General features: G+C 40.4%; 1 protein-coding gene across 2 annotated transcripts in view; it reads left to right on the top strand.

Moving 5' to 3' along the window:
* FNIP2 (folliculin interacting protein 2) overlaps positions 1 to 17,841 on the top strand; it is a 131,041-nt gene that overhangs the window by 900 nt on the left and 112,300 nt on the right. The gene's annotated exons all lie outside the window — the stretch shown is intronic.

Here is a 17,841-nt window from a genome sequence, read left to right as displayed (position 1 = left end):
CGGATGCATAAAAGTCTGTAATTGTCAAAACCAGCGGGAAGGTGGATGCCGCATGATGCGTGGACTCGGGGTGTGAAATGCTTTTCGCAAAGGGCTGAGATCTCAGTTTGACGAAGCTGGTGCAGGTAGGTCGCACGTGCGACCGCGGAGAACACACACCTTTGCATGGTAATAGCTAGCACTGCCGGAGCATAAAAGATCTGAAATGCTTTACGTCCGACTTCGCATTTATTTCTCCAGCTGCCCTGGGAGGTGGGTGCCATTAAAGTTCCCATTTTACAGATGAGAAAACTTCAAGTCACGGAGAACTGTAACCAGTTTGCCCAAGACCCGCAGCTGTACTTGGCAGAGCCTGCGTTTAGACCACAGAATCCAGTCTTTTAAAAAATCTTTTTGCTCTTCTGCTTTCAAGGGCTAACTTTTAAAAGATGCCTTAAAATGCACTCTTAGGTTGGGAGTTCATTTGCTTACTTTCAACAGTTTTTCCCCCCCCAGCAAATTCTTTTTCATGGAGCATCTACTTCCAACTGTAACACTCTGCTAGGGCTTTTTGCCCAAAATGTCTTGCAAAAGCAGTTTATTATTAAACAAGTCTAGTCCCACTGTAGTAAACCTTTTAAAAGTTTCAAGTGTATGAGTAAATTTTATTAAGTTTTGTATTCTAGATTTTGCTTTTCTGGAATTCCATTCCTTTAAAACACACACAGCCCCTCGCTGCATTTATATGAACATTAAATACCAATAGTTTGTATTCGTGGGGTGGGTATGGGTATGTGGTGGTGTTTAGAAGGTAAATTGTGAGGACTTTAAACTGCCTTAGTTAAAGTCTCATATTTCCTTGAGGCTAACTGAATCCTTATAATTTGAGTAGGGAATTCTATTCCTTTCATTGCCTTGAGTACTAGTGATGCTGTGTTCCTTCTCAGAATGGTAGAATTACTTCAGACTCAGGTGTGTAATTACTTCTCTTCCCTTTTAGTAACCCAGACTCGATCAAGGGAACAAAGCCTGCAGAGAAAAGGGCATGTGTGTAACAGGTGTTTTTACTTTGGCAGCCATTTGTCAAAGCAGTGGTTCTCAACCGTGGCTGCATATTAGAATCACCTGGGAATCTTTTAAAAATTCTGATGTCTGGGCCTCACCCTCCGGAAATTCTGTTTCTTTGTTATGGGGTGGGGCCACAACATTAGGAACAAAGAAACAGACTTTCGGGAGGATGAGGCCAAGACATCAGGATTTTTAGGATTCCCAGGTGATTCTAATGTGAAGCCAAGGTTGAGAACCACTGCGTCAAAGGCATTTGAAGCCATTTCAATGCTAGTGGAGGTAATGGAGTGACATTGTACTCTCTGCCCCGTTGCCCACCATCATTTCTTCCATCCGCAAGTTTAAGTGTATTTTGAACGAAAGAATTGTGGCTGTATTTAGGGTCTGGCCATACTACGGAAATTGATTCCCACTTGGTGGGAACACTGTCAGTGTGGTGTTCTGACTTGTCATCCGTAGTTCTGATGAAGAACACAAAGTGTGCCAAGGACTGTTTCTGTTGTTTTGTTTTTAAATTGACCTCATTAGGATTTTCTACAAGTTTTTATGATAAAGGTCTTTGGGAGAATAGGCGATCTCAGCTGAACATCTCACTTGATGACGGCCCTTCATCTAGGATTCATGTGAAACAGCAGCCGCCAGTAAAGACCCAGGAAATGAGGAAAAATCACCAGCGCACCCAAGCAAGTCTTCCTCCTGCTTTTTCCCTGGCTTAACTCTTAGATGCTGTGTAGTGCTCCTGGGAAAAGCCTCCTGGAGAATTTCCCCTGCAAAATAATGACCTTGTGCTTCATCTTATCCAGATTTATCCAAATAGGAGCTCGCATGTGCTTTTTGGAGAAGGGAGTGCCTCATACAGGATATTAGCTGCCCTTGGAAGCCCACTTTGTAGTTGAATAGATTTCGAGAAATTAAGATAAAATTGTTAGCCCAGGCCAGTGTGACTCAGTTGGTTGAGCATTGTCCCATGCACTGAGAGGTCGCCAGTTCAGTTCCCAGTCAGGGCACATGCCTGGGTTGCAGGCTGGATCTCCAGTAGGGGGCATGAGGAGGCAGCCCATAGATGGTTCTCTCTCTCTCTCTCTCTCTCAAATCAATAAAAACATAATTAAAAATAGAAAATATTTAGGTTAAAGATCTAGTATTCCTAATATGAATTTATATTCTTCAGTGCATTTAAATACATAATGTGATTTGTAGATCTTGAGAGTGAAAGGCCCCCTAAAGATTCAGGTAGACTTTCTTGGCAGTTTTATAGCATATATTAGAGGCCTGGTGCATGACATTCATGTACTGCGGGAGGGTCCCTTAGCCCGGCCTGTGCCCTCTCACAGTCCAGGACGGCTTGGGGGATGTCCGCCTGCTGGCTTAAGCCATCCCCCCACGGGGTCCTTAACACTGCTGTGGAGGTGGGAGAGGCTCCCACCACCACTGCTGAGCTCACCAGCCGTGAGCCAGCTTCTGGCTCAGCTGCGCTCTAGGGGCACACTGACCACCAGGGGGCAGCTCCGGTGTTGAGCATATGCCCCCTGGTGGTCAGTGTGCATCATAGCTACAGGTCATTCTGCCATTCTGTCAATTTGCATATTAGCCTTTTATTATATAGGATTGCTATATATTTTTGAAAAAACCTAAGTAAAAAGGTTTGCGCACGCGCGCACACACATGTATCTTTTTGTTTTAGAGTTTGTGGAAGCCTATTATATATTTTTCTTTCTGTGATGGACTTGGACTAGTTGTTTTAAACTTTTCTTCACATCTCTAAAGTTTTGCCCTTTATCAAGTTTTGCCCTGGATGTTACTCTGTTCACTCTTGGGCACTTCCTGGTCATTTCCCTGGGTTTCTTACTGTTCTCTCATTCCTCTAGTTTTCCCATACTGTAGTTGATTAGAAAGAAACCTGTTGTTCAATATAAGCAGCTGATATCAAAGGTCATTTTCATATCTTCATGCTTTCTGGCATTCCATCTAAAAAGAGAATCGTCACCCTGACCGGTTTGGCTCAGTGGATACAGCATCAGCCTGTGGACTGAAAGGTCCCAGGTTCGATTCTGGTCAAGGGCATGTACCTTGGTTGCGGGCACATCCTCAGTAGGAGGTGTGCAGAAGGCAGCTGATCGATGTTTCTCTCTCATCGGTGTTTCTAACTCTTTATCTCTCTCCCTTCCACTCTGTAAAAAAAATCAATAAAATATATTTTAATAAAAATAAAATAAAAAGAGAATCGTCACAGTCAAGATTCCTTCCTTAAGTGTATATCTTTTCAGATCTTGCGAAAAAGCCTTTTTCATAGCTTTGAGGAAAGAGGTTCCTAGGAAAACAAAAGGAATTAAAGAGATTGAATTTGCATGTTTGGGAGAAGTAGTTAGGAACAATATATGAGTAAGGTATTTGTGAAGTGTAAGCCCTACTTAAAGTTATAAAACTGCATTGTGGTCTTGAAATTTGAGAGAATTCTCTATTTGCTGGTCTTCAGAATGCTTTCACTTTTAATTAAGTGATACATAAATATATATTTGAATAACCCTTTGTTCCAGAAGGATAAATTAGGACAAAAAGAGATTATTTGTCTAGTGGCTCAAGTCAGAAGTAGCATTGGGTTCTTGGTTACTTTGGATTTAAGGTCAGCATGTTTAGGAATTTTTAAAGCCAAGATATGCTCAGTGACATGCACATCTGGTTCAAGACTGAAGTTTGACCTTAAAGGGTTTTTTTTGTTTTGTTTTGTTTTAATGTCTCTGGTGAATTAGTGGACTAGTTTCCACCTAAAATGTATATGCAACAGGGAGATGAAAAAGATCATGGGTTAGCAAATATTTTATTTTGGACCAGTTGAATGAAGTGATATGAGGAGTAAATAAAAGCATTTCAGCTGCTTGGTAGCTAGCTGTGTAAATGCTAGAAAGAGCAGACTCCACTCCTCCCCTCTCGTCCTGAATGGCCTAGTTAGTGCTAATCCAGATTCTGTTAGGACAACTTTAAGTAATCTGTTACCAGGCTAGTATAAATATAATTTAATCCACTTATCATCATTATAGAACCGCATCTGAGGCTCATGTGCTTGTGGTTTTGTGCTCCACCTGTACAGTTCAGGGTAGGACACCCTTGGTCCCGCCTACTGGAATTTGCCATCTAAAGGACGACAGCTTATATACCAAGATGAGTATACAGCGAGTAACACTTGGGAACTATAACAAGAAGATCAGTCAAACACTGAGGAAGACTAAATCTCTCCATGAAATACAGCATTAAGAGCTCTCTGCAGTCATGCTTTGTATGGCTGAGGGAGGACCGTGACTTACTCTTCCCTCCCACAGACGGATATTACACAGAAGTGCTTCCTCCCTTCCCCTTCCATGATACAAACATTTCTAATGACATTTATCTGAGGTAGGGTAGAGAATATTCTGGAAAAAAACACACTTTAGTCCACTGCACTCATATTTTTAATGCCTATAACAAAACATGTGACACATAAATAGTTTTGATTTCTTGTTGTTGTCGGAGAGTTGTGTGGATTGCCTTTCTCTGTTGCTGGTGGGAGTGGGGTTCTTGGGGTACTGTTCTTGGGGAGAATGAGATGAAATACAATGATATTCCCTCTACTTTCTAAAAGTCTTCCTGGCCCTAGCCAGTGCTCAGAGCTTAGAGTGTCCACCTATGGACTGAAGGGTTGCAGGTGCAGGGTGCATACCTAGGTTGAAGGCTCCACCCCTGACCCCCATGGGGGTGGGGGCGGGGGCGGGGGGGGGCAACCAATGGATATGTCTCTCTCATATCGATGTTTCTCTGTCTCTCCCTCTTCCTTTCACTCTCTGAAAATTAATAGAAAAAAACATCCTTGGGTGAGGATTAAAAAAATAAAAGTCTTCCTGTGTGTTTTCTTGCCTGCTGTTGTGGATTTATTGGCACACTCCTTACATTCTTGTTTTGAAACTTGCCATACATTGTAAGGGGTTATTAGAGATTTTTGGCAGAGGTAAGGAAGGAACTGACTGTTCCATCTAATGCAGTGGGTTCTGTTAAAAGCACCTGGGAGACAGGTTAAGGAGACAATTGATTTAATCCAGCTTCATGCATGTGTGAAATCCAACAAGTCTCTTCATTTCTCTGGTCCTCATTTGTAAAATGACAGCATCAGTGCTATGTAATAGCGTGTGGTGAGGAGGTAACCATGAGTTTGGAAACCTTTTGAACAGAATACAATGCAATACCAAATGGTTTAAGTATTACCAGGAGCCTTTTAAGTCATGGAGTTCAGTATTACTCATATTGAAGCTTTACTAAAATTGAATCATTTTTCAGAATGATTCATTCTAAAGGACAACAGATCATATATTCATTTTATATATATATATAAATATACGTATGTATATGTGCATATATATATGTATATTAATCCCTTTTTTTCTATATAGGGGAGACTTGAGATAGAACAGAGTCATGTTTCTATTTACTTACTTTTTTTTTTTTACCTTGATATTGTCAGCGATAAAACAGAGACCCCGAGTTTTCAGAGGAGTGTTAAGGACACTCAGCAGGCAGTAACTCCACCTGGATGGAGGCGACTGGGAGTTCAGAAATATTTTTAAGACTCTGGTGTATTAGTTTTTTAGAATTATTTGCAAGTTCTTTTAAAAAACCACGAATAAAATCTGATTTAGCCAAAGGAGGAAATTTGTTAAACAGAATGATATAGCCACAATGGTTGATATTCTGCAGCAGCCAAGTCATTATTTATATGTATGTATATACACACACACATATATGTCCACACACAAACACATATGCACATATACACACATATATTTGTGTATATATGCATACATGGAAATGTGTTATCAATAGAAAAAGTAAATAAGATAAAGTTGTATGAATAATATTTTAAAATAGGAGTGCGTGATTTGATTATGCATATGTGGACAAGGGTTAGGAACACTTTACATCAGCATATTAACAGTGGTTGCCAAGGGTGGGTGAAAATTTTATTTTACTCTTTTGTGGGGTGTTTTGATTGATATTTTGGATTTTTCTCTAATAAATTTACATTACTTTTGTGATTTAAATTATTTTAAATGTTAAATAGTCGTTGGGGTATTTTACATTGTGAAAGAGAGTGAGAATAAGGTGTGGAAAAATTTGATTTGGATAAAAACTCATACAATTTTTCCTCTTTGTTAAAATAACTAGTAGTTCCTGTTATTAAAAGTAATATGCTGTGAATTTTAATGTACTTAAAACCTAAGTTCATTGTGAACCATAGGAAGCCAATTTAATTGGTGGTGCTGATAATTGTAGGCAATATACATGTAGGCAAATATTCACTAGTCAGACCCGGTCACTGCTTCCCAAGCCTTAGAGCCCAGTGTGGCCTTCACTCATGTAGGCCTCAAGTTAGTGATCAAGGGAGATCTAATTAACATTTATTTGAAATATGTTTATAAAAAAGTGACACAACTTTTTAGATTTGGGGAAAACTTGGGTAAGTTAAGGGGCTTGGCTTGGATATATTTAAAGTTAAAGCACGCATTACAATTTTAAGTTCTGAATTGATATGTTACACATTGTTATTTGATTAACTGGGTGGTCTTGAGAGATGGTCTGGGCATGTGGTCTTTTAATGCAAGTATGGATGTGGCCCAGTCGGAGTAGCTTCAACCTATGAACCAAGAGGTTCGATTCCTGGCCAGGGCACAAGCCCGGGTTGCAGGCAGGATCCCCAGTAGGGGACACGCAGAAGGCAGCAATCAATGATTCTATCTCTCTTCCTCTCCTTTCCTCTCTGAAATCAATAAAAATATATTTAAAAAAAATAAAGGAGAAAATTAGTTTTTGTTGTGGCTTTAAGTTGTGTTTCTCATGGTTTGCTTGTGAGGTCAGTGTAAGGAAACTACTGCTGTTGTGTTTTCTTCGCAAGGGAAGTTGTAAAAGATTGTCCTTGCACTCATAAAGTGCTTTGGCTGCGAACGTGAACTCCTGGTGGGTGAATCTGATTTGGGAACTGGTCCTGCACTTACTTCTCCAGCCACTGTTTTTCTTGGTGTGGGCGAAAAGGAACAAATGTTTTACCCTGATTGTACAAGTCCCTTGTCTAGTGTGAATTGTTAAGCCTGCACTATGAGGTCATGTCTTTGGCTACACAAGTCAGTCTTTCCCTTCGCTGCGATCCTATAAGAAGGCTGAAATATTTGGTGAGTTTCTACTTAGCAAGCGTTCTTTATCTCAGGTTTGTAAAAAATGATTATTATGTAAAAGAGGAAAAACAGGATGGACTTTTCCAGTTAACTGGGCATGAAATAGTGATTTCCCTCAGCTCCACCCGGTCTGTAAATGGAATATCCATGACTCACTTCTCAGGGGCACACAGGCACTTTTGTAACCAGTGCTTGAAGGGGAGGGTGGGTTGGGGATGGAAGGAGATGGGCTGGCATCCCACTTGTGTTCAGTCCGAATCTGTCCAGCTGCCTTTATAATGGACTTCTGAAAAGGACAATGTGCCTTCTCACATATCATGCTACATATTTTTTCTTATTGCACTTTCTGTTTGTGCCAAAATAATACAACATATTAAGTGCAATAAATGTAGCCATTAATACTATAATGCTGTGGATAAGTGTTGTATAGCACAGTGCTCTTTCTCTTACATAAGATTTTGCTATCATATTCCTCTTTAACTGTATACCTTTTGTTATGGCCAAACTCAGTCTCTGGTCGCAGAACTCAGTCCCTGGTCGGGCGGCATTTGGGCCATGCCAGCACAACCAAGGGTGATCCCGAGTGGGGCGGGGGGTGGTGGTGAAAGGATTAAGGAAAGACAGACAAGAGAATAATAGCTGGGTCTTGGTGGGACGCTGCTCCCTGATGAGGAGACAACGCCAGTGCCCACAAGCCGTGTCTTTATTTTATAGCAGATGCACGAGGCAAAGTAGGGGCGTGATCACGTTGTTTACAGCATTCTGGTGAGTTCCAACCTCACTCAACTACATGCACCCGAACTCTATCACAAGGCACGTGGGGCTACGTGTTTGGACCACAGGTTCAAGCTTACAACCACAGCCGTTGGCTATAATTGTGCTGGGAGGGCCCTGCCCTCCAGCTGGGACTTGCACGTGGCAACGAGAAGACCCTGTCCTTTTATTAGTCCGAGGCTTAAACCTGGCCAAAACACCGTAACCGCGCCCCACAACCTTTCACTTCTGTATATATTTAGAATATTTTTTCTAGTTATTTGTCCCTGAATCTTGCTTAATTTGTAGATTGTGTTCTGGAATATGTGGCCAGCATCTAATCTAATAATAGAAGAATATGCAAATTTGTCCGTTACAGCGTCACGTCACAACTGGATCAGCAGGCTACGTCCCTACCCTCTGTTTAGGCAGCTGCAAGGCCCGGGGTAGGATAGGTTATAATAGGAGGGGATAAGAAAGGAGAGGGAGAGGAAGGCAAGCCTGCATGCAGACAGGCCGAAAGGAGAAACAAATACAAAAAGGGAACGAGAAAAAGACGCAGGAATGGAAAAGGGAAGGAAACTGCATGTGGAAGGGGGTGGCGACCGCGGGGGGTGCGGAGCAGGTACACCCAGCAAGGGGTGGGGTGCAGGTGGCACAAAGTGGGGGCCCCGCCCAGATGTGGGAGGAGGGCAGTGGTGGCTGTTGGGTGGGAGGTGCCCACTGGTCCAGGATGGAGTGGAGGAAGGTCCGAGGCCTTCTGGGCAGAGGTGCTCCTGCTTTGTGGCAGCAGCGTGAGCCTTGGCTACCCTATCTGGGCCGGGCGTCCAGAGCAGGGAATGGGAGCAGGACAGTGGCGGGGAGGCCGGGGAAGGAGAGGCGGTGAACACCTCGCTGGGGCTGAGCCCTGGGCTGGGGGTTAACGTCTCCCCCCCCCCCCCAACAGAAGCTTTAAGAAGGGAAGGAGGGAGGGAAGAACTCTATAAAGGAGTCCGTAGAGAGCGGAGTTAAAGAAGGAAAGAGGCTGTGTGAGTGAACTGTAGGAGCTATAATGAAAACCAAGTATAGTTGTGTACTGGGGACAGATTTTAAAAGTAGGAGTCAAAAGAAAAAAAGATAAATGATAGTGAATAATTAAGCAGGTAGATAGATATTAAAACAGTGGAAGTAAGTAGAGAAGAATGTAGATGAGAGAGAAAGAGGAAGGGAAGGAAAGTTTTAAAGGGGAGCTGGTAGAGCTTAAAAGGAGAATGGGAGGAAGAAATGTGGGAGGGAGCAAAGCAGGTCCGAGGGGGGAAGTGAAGAAAAAAATTAAGGTGGGAAGGAAGGAAAAGGTGAGGGAGGGCAGGGGTAAAGATAAAGGAAAGAAGGAATGTGGGGAGGGAGGGAGGGAGGGTAGGAGAAAGATGGGAAGAAGGATGATGGAACAGAAGTAGGAAATAAGGAGGAAAGAAAAGTTTATAAATGATGAGTCAGTAGGAAAAAGTGTTACATAAAGGAGAGAGAAAAATGTGTGACAGGGAGAAGCCAATAAGGAAGTCAAATACAATTGTGTGTGAAGGGGATAAGATTAAAAAAAAAGTTAATAGAGGTGACCAGGCCGGAAGGGGAGGGCAGTTAGGGGTGACCAGGCCGGCAGGGGAGCGCAGTTAGGGGGATCAGGCAGGCAGGCAGGTGAGCGGTTAGGAGCCAGAGGCCCCAGATTGCGATCCTTGTGGGATTGGGCCTAAACTGGCAGTTAGACATCCCCCAAGGTCTCCCAGATTGGAGAGAGTGCAGGTTGGGCTGAGGGACCACCCCCCACCCCCCGCACAAATTTCGTGCACTGGGCCTCTAGTAGTGTTATAAAGAGATACATGTACTACTTTAGGAAGATGATTTTATCACCACACCTAAGACTTTTTAATCATAAATAACCACATTCTGTATTTGATATTCTACATCTTTCAATAAATGATTATTGGTGTTTGATTATCTACTGATGTCTAATTGAAAATGACCACTAATTCATGGAGGTTGTCTAAGTGAGAATGGCCATTGGGGCAGTAGAAATTCATCCCCCCAAAACTGATGGAGTTGGATTGAGAACCTACATATCTAGTGGAACCCTCAGATTAGATCCCAGTAAAGATAGTTGCATGTTGGATGTTAATAATTTAATTAAGCAGCATATGTCAGCAACCTTAACTCTGCATTTACGACAGAAATATTTTTCTAGGAAAATTCAGAGTCTAGTTATTTGGATGTACTCTACGTTACACTGTATATATAGATATCAGCAGAAAGTAAATATGTACATGAGTTTACTTGGCAATTTAACAAAACCTAAGAAATATACTAACTTTAGAAGTGTCTGCTTTTTCTTGACTTTAGGTATATTCAATACCCTATAATTCTAAATGCAGCATCACCAAAATTTAATGGTCAAACAGTTATTAATTCTATTTATTTGTGGCCTACTCTGACCAAAAGGTATGTGTGAGTGTGTTCAATATTTTATTCGTGATATATTTCCACAGAACACATTAACTTTGACAGTTTTACAAACAGAGAGTGAAAATTTGCTTACAATACACATATACCAGTTAAATGGAATTGAGTGGATTTTTGCGTTTCATTGAATGAATTCTAACTAAAATTTTTGTTCAGTTGTCATGGCAACTCTATTTCTTCAGAACTTGAGGACAAGTAAGATGTTAACCAGCACATTCCCCAAGGGATGAAACAGGTGTTGATTTAGGATGTGTTAGGAAGAAGCAACAGAATCAACAGTTTGATCAGTTCTGCCTTTAACACTTTATAAATATTTCAGATTGCCAACACTTTCTCCCTGTTGTACCCAGAAAATTGGACATTTTCTTTTTTTCTACTTTACAGTTGAAAACTTAGAGGTGATGGAAAGAAATTCAATCTGTTTGCTATCATTTATCTCTTAATTAACTATCCCTATTTACTCAAGATCTTTTATAAAATATGATTGAGAAATATTTAAAAAATTTGCCACTTTAAAGCATACATTTGAAAGTAACTGAAGGAAACAAGAAAATAACATCTTATAGTTAGAGCACCCATATGGAGTTGTAAATCCTAGCCCTGCCTTTGTGTGTGTCGGCAGTGCTTAATGCAGTGCTTGGCAGGAAATTGTATTTAATAAAATACCTGCTGAATGAATGAATGTAAGAGTTTTGCAAACTGATGAGCCTTAAAGATTCTCTGGTATTCCAGAATCTGATCTCTTGATATAATGTTTTTTAGTAGGAAACTGCCTTTTTGGGTGTTTTTGGCATGCATTGTGACATTTTTTAAAGGACTCTGTTAAAATATTTTCTTTTTTTCATTAATATTAATGAGTTGTTTTTCTGATATCAAATTCGGAGGATAAATACTGTTAAGGGACCTGCTGCCTCCTCAGAACAAAACAAAAATGAAAAAAGAGATCCAGTTGTAAAGTCCCACAGAACATGACCTTCTGAAAAAAGTAAAAATCTGCAAACCTCTGAAATTATTAGCTCACACAGTTATTAATATAAAACTCTGTTCTATACTTTTTAGATTTATTAGAATTCTTGTGTGGCTTGGTAAAACCGAAATACATTATAGAATAAAATTAGCTAACTGGTTTTTTCAAATTTAAAATATAGCACACTTAATTATAAAAACCATATTGGTATTCTGAACCCTGCAGAGACTGTTACATCAAGTTGGTGCTTTAGACAACAGATGGAACCATCTCTGCTTTCCATTTGAAAAAATAACTTAAAATAACATAAATATGAAAAGTTATTTAAGAAGAGTATAATCCAGACTAACATATCATTAATGATGGCCTACACTGTGTGAGGGAGTGAACTTTGAGTAAACATTTTCCCTAAGCATATCAGGCAGTGGCTGTTTGCTTTAAATGGTACATTGAATAAGTTTCTAGGGCAGAAGGAAGTAGCAGGAACTACTCTCTTCCCAAAGGTAGAAGGACCCTTGGTAGCCACTTGGTTGTTTCCAAGTTGCTGGGCTCCACGGTGACCTATGAACACTGATACCTGGCCCCTGCTAAAGGATACTATCATGGCTTAGTGCATGGGTTCCTGAAAAATCATTTCCAAATTAAATTATGACTTTATTTTCTTCAACATTATTAATTTTTAAATGCACCTGATAAAAAATCAAAAAATGTAAAATGATATACATTGAAATATAAGTCTCTCATTTCACATCCCTCATCTTTCTCCCCAAAGGCTAAAATTATTATACCAGTTTCTTTTATATTCCAGAAATATTTTATGCAAATACAAGAAAAAAAAGTATCTTTCATTCACATAAGACTATGGTTGATGTACACACTGTTTATCATTTTGCTAATAGTTGCCCATTATTCTGTTGAATAAATGCATGTATAATGCTTTAACCCAGCGGTGCTCAAGTCTGACTGGACATTAAAATTACCAAAAGAGATTTTAAATGCCCACACCACTCTCTCAGAGATCCTGATTTAATTGGTCTGAATTGGGGCCTACATGTCTGTCTTTATGAAACCCTAGTCAGACAATTTTCATGTGCAGCCAAGCGCACTAATTTTAACCAGCCCCCTATTGATGGATACTTATATTGTTTTCAGGCTTTTTTGTTAGAGATTGTGAACTTCCTGGTCAGAAGATCCTTCTAGATAAGCTCAAGTATATTTCTAGAATAAGGACCCAGGATGGAGTTTCTGCCCAGTTGTTCTTTAGAGCCCTGCCTATTTGTACTCCTGCCAACAGCAGAGTGGCTGGTTAGTGGGGGTGATTTAAAGTACCCTAACGAAACAATACGGGCAGGGAGGTGGTGAAACGCACACCCAGTGCGCTCCTGGTATTGTTGATCACTTGTCTAGTCCAGTGTCATGCTGATTGTTTTAAGCCCTTTCGTAATTCAGTTTGGTTGTGCTATGTGGACATAAGAATGTTCGTACTTTTTTTACCCCAATGATTTAAAAGAAAAAAAAGTTCTTTGAATGAAGAAGTTAAAAAAAAAAAAAGCAAGAAAACTTTTATGCGTGGAGGTGTTCTCTAGAATGATGTCCAGGAGGACATCCAGGAGGATTATAATGATAAAAATCTAAATATAATCATAATAGTTGTCTAGCAATAGGAAAGTGGCTAAATTGTGATGTTAGCTCATGGGATATTATATGATGGTTATATGATTATGAGGATTGTAGTAATATAATCAAATTATGTATTTAACATATTAACTTATACAATTATATTAAATGTAATTACTATAACTATTACATTAATTATATATAATTATCAATATATTATAATTAACACACCAGTATTCAATATAATGTTAATATAATTAAATGCTTGATATATTAAATGAAGAAACCAAAATCAATTAGTACATACAAGATGAATACATTAGCAAAATATGTAAATAATGACCAGGGACTACAAAGGAAACAGAAAAATACAACAGTTGATGTGATGCAGTAATGAGCTTATGGGTAGATATCCTTTAAAATTCCTTTATTATAAAATTGGGCAAAAAATGAGGAGGAAAATATTTTAAAATGCAAATAGCCATTTATGGCTTTAAAGATGTATTTTCATATTGTAAACCTTGTTAATTAGTGGACATATTATTGAATATGTATGTAAATGGCTTCTCTTGATTAAGATGCCTGTAAATAGCTATTTCTCAAGAATTTTAAAGGACACTCCTCTAGTATCTGTAGGAAATAAAACTACCATGTGCTGGGTACTGTGCTGAGTTGCTTTTATTTCTTTATCTCACTCATGTTTCACAGTTATCCTTTGAGAGTATGTATTAGGTTATTTATAGATTATAAGGTTATAATAATTTATAGATGAAAAATTGAGGCTTGCTGGATTACTGAGTGGTTAACTAGTGAGCTGGGAATTCAAACCCAAGTCAGTGAGTTCTTCCCACTTTGCAGGTTAATATATTTGAAGTACCAAAGAAGTTAAGATTCTATGGAGTTTTTAGGGAAGTATGAAGTCTAAATATTATTTCTAAGGAGCTTCCTATTTAATTACACAAATAATAAATGTTAACTTTTGAAAATGTTAACTAATTGATAGCCCTGGCCAATGTGGCTGAGTTGGTTCAGTGTCATCACATGTACCCAAAGGTCACCATGTCTAGGTGCAAGCTTGATCCCTGGTCAGGGTGGGTAAGGCAGCTGATTGATATTTCTCTCTCACATCAATGTTTCTCTCTCTCTAAAACACAAAGAAGTCCTCATTTATAAAAAACAAACAAGCAAAAACCAAAGTATCCCAGCCTGTGTGCCTCCTGCACATCCCCCTGCTGTGGGTGGAGCCCACAACCTGGGAATGTGCCTTGACTGGGAATCAAACCGTGACCTCCTGGTTCATAGGTCATCACTCAGCCATTGAGCCATGCTGGCCAAGCTGGATTAGTATTCTTTTTGTTGTTTGTTTGTTTTTTGGATTTGTATTCTTGAGATCAATCCTGGCTTCTGCACTTACAATGTAGAGCACATTATCTTCTCTGAGTTTTTCACCTGTAAAATTGTTGTAAAATCGCTTTTCTTACAGTTTGTCCTGAAGACTAGAGATAATATATGTCAGTCATACCTACTGCACCTGAGATAATATATGTCAGTCATACCTACCAATAGTCCTTGGCACCTATTAATGCATTCAATAAATGGCGGCTCTTTTCTTTCTTTTCTTCCTTCCTTCCTTCCTTCTTCCCTTCCCTTCCCTTCCCTTCCCTTCCCTTCCCTTCCCTTCCCTTCCCTTCCCTTCCCTTCCCTTCCCTTCCCTTCCCTTCCCTTCCCTTCCCTTCCCTTCCCTTCCTTCCCTTCCCTTCCCTTCCCTTCCCTTCCCTTCCCTTCCCTTCCCTTCCCTTCCCTTCCCTTCCCTTCCCTTCCCTTTCCTTCCCTTCCCTTCCCTTCCCTTCCCTTGTCTTTCCTTCCCTTCCCTTCCCTTCCCTTCCCTTCCCTTCCCTTCCCTTCTCTCCTTGTCTTTCCTTTCTTTCTTTCCTTTCTTCTCTCTCTCTCTCTCTCTCTCTCTCTCTCTCTCTCTCTCTTTCTCTCTCTTTCTAATCCTCACCTGAGGATATTTTTTCATTGATTTTTTTGGGGGGTGGGGGGAGAGTGGAAGAGAGAGGGAAAGACAGAGAGGAACATCGATGTGAGAGAAACACATCAATTGGTTGCCTCCTGCACACAGCCTGGCTGCCCCGGTCAGGGAAGAGCCTGCAACCAAGGTACGTGCCCTTGACTAAAATCAAACCCGGGACCCTTTGATTCTCGGACCAATGCTCTATCCACTGAGCCAAACCGGCTAGGGCTAATGGTAGCTCTTTTAACTCTCAGAGCCTTAAATATTATTTGTCTCCCCCTACAGCTCCTACAGCTACTTCCCTGTATTAATCCCATCTCAGATTGTAGGGAAATGGCAAATAGCTGGTCTTTATCAAAAGGTGGAATTCTCTCTTTCAAGGCATTGGGGAGCCACTGCACTTTTGAGTTGTGGATTGACGAAGCAGCTTGCTCTTTTGGTACTGGGATCCAAGTAAGTGCAGTTTTATGATATCAATATGCAGAATCTGTCTTCCTTAGTTTTCCCTCTGTTCCCCAAACCCAGACCTCTCTTATTTCCAAAGGGAAAACACAAACCTGATACAACAGAAACATCCTGCTCCCACTTCATGTTTGCCTCCCAGCCTGTGGCAAACCTATCAGATCAATTTCTCTCTCTTTTCTCTCTCTCTCTCTCTCTCTCTCTCTCTCTCTCTCTCTCTCTCTCTCTCTCTCTCTCTCTCTCCTCTCTCTCTCTCTCTCTCTCTCTCTCTCTCTCTCTCTCTCTCTCTCAATACTTTCTTTGTTTACAGCAGTTTGAAATTTGTAGTAAAATTGAGAGGAAAGTACAGAGATGTCCCATATACCCTCTACCCCCAAACATGCACAGAAAAGGGCAGGAACAGGGCAGGGGGGAGGGGGGCGGGGAAGGGACTGGAAAGAGAGAAAGGCATTTGTCTCAGAAGCTAGAAAAAGGGAAAACTTCCAATTGTCAAGTAATCTCATGTTGCTGAAGTGCTAAGTACTGTCCCTAATTGTGTGGGGGTGCTAGTTTAGATAATGTGCCAAGGGAAGTATGTAACCTCCGCTTGCGCCAAATAAAACTGTTAAAAAGCAGTCTAGTTCCAGCAGGTACAAACCTCGGCTTTGATTTGTTCATCGTTCTGTCTTCCTCCTTCCAGTCTTCTTCCCTTCAAATCTAGGTTGCATTGGACTTGCTCTTCCAGCTGATTACTGTGTCACACTGCTCTTGAGACTACTCCAGCCAGCACTGAGTTTTACAGCTTGGACTGTTAAAATCAATATTGTGTTTAACACAGCGGTAGCTATGGTAGGTAGCTACGTGAGTTGTTTTGAGATTGCCTCGACCCTGCTAGCATGTTAAGTAGCTGTTTAAGAGGAAGGCTCTTTTCAGAATTATGTCAAAATTAGCATCTGATTGTCAGAATTGTTGTGGTCCAATAAGGAGACAGTAGTAGGTAACTTCCCTGGGGTGAAAGTATTGCTATAATGTGCTAGACCTGTGCTCTCTCCTTTTATGTTAGAAACCTTTATATGCAAAGCACTGGGCCTTTAGTACCCCAGAGATATTTTTAATGGGAGAGGGGCACACTTTTCCTTAAGGATAAAACAATGGGGTCTCTTATCTCCTTCAAAACAAACCCCAAAGTATTGTTAATCTACCAGTTATCTCCCCTCTGTTGAGAAGACTTCCCTTTTTCTTCCCATCCTAGAAATATTTGGGATGTGGGACCTTGACCACAAACAGATTTTATATTTATTTTTCTTCCCCTCTCTCTCTCCTTCTCTTCTTCCCAACCTCCTGACATTCTCAGAAAAGGTCCATCAGCTTAGTTCCTGTGTGGCCTTATGGGGGCAGAGGAGGCGGTCTTTTGACCTACTTTGGTTTAGGCTCTGGGTGGCCTAAAGAATCATCACAGCTGGAATTCTCCATCTGGTTCCATCCAGTCCAAAGCCTGGCCCAGTCTAACTTACTAAGATTTGAGGCTGAGATTTGGCATCAAAGCTTGACGAGTAATTAAGGGTTTATATATCTTCTATTGCTTTCTCTGAATGTTGTTTCCTTGGGGACCTAACTGGAATGCATGGAGGAATGTGCATATTCCAAAAGGAAAAACTAGATGAGATCTGAAAGTGAGAGAGAGGGAAGTGTTATCAAAAAGGATAAATAATTCTGAAAAAGTAGTAATGTATAAAATAACATCAAGGTTTTGAGCCTGAGTAACCTGGGAGAATTATAGCATACTTAATGGAAATAACACAGTTACAAGGAGAATGACTTTTAAAGGGGGACTATATACGTTTGTTTTTGCATATCCTGAGTTGAAGATACAGTGGATATTCCAAGTAGTGATGTTTATGAGGCATTGGTTGTCAGGGGAGACATTAAGTCAGTATTTGCCAGAGAGCCTGAGAAATCCATATTTTGCTCGTAAGACTTTTTTTCTATTCTCTTCCTCGTAATTACTCTTTTTTTTTTATTGCTTAAAGTATTACAAAGGGTATTACATATGTGTCCATTTTATCCCCCCGCCCTAGACAGTCCCCTAGCCTCCCCTATGTAATTACTCTTGTCAAAATTCTCTTTTGTGCTAAACTCAATTCAGATGCTACCTCTGATTGTCTTTGTTGATTGCCCCCAAATGGGTATGCCGTCTGAATTCTTGAACTTAGACTTATTCTTGTGTGTGTGATTTTTTTTTCCATGGCACAACATTCTACTAGTTGCTTTTCTAATTATCCAAATGCTACTGATTATGCCTTGAGTGCAAGTAT

The sequence above is a fragment of the Myotis myotis genome, unplaced genomic scaffold (genome assembly GCF_014108235.1).
Source record: "Myotis myotis isolate mMyoMyo1 unplaced genomic scaffold, mMyoMyo1.p scaffold_m19_p_6, whole genome shotgun sequence".
Classification (NCBI taxonomy): domain Eukaryota; kingdom Metazoa; phylum Chordata; class Mammalia; order Chiroptera; family Vespertilionidae; genus Myotis; species Myotis myotis.
The sequence above is the reverse complement of the archived record's forward strand: the minus strand, read 5'-3'. Positions and strand labels throughout refer to the sequence as shown.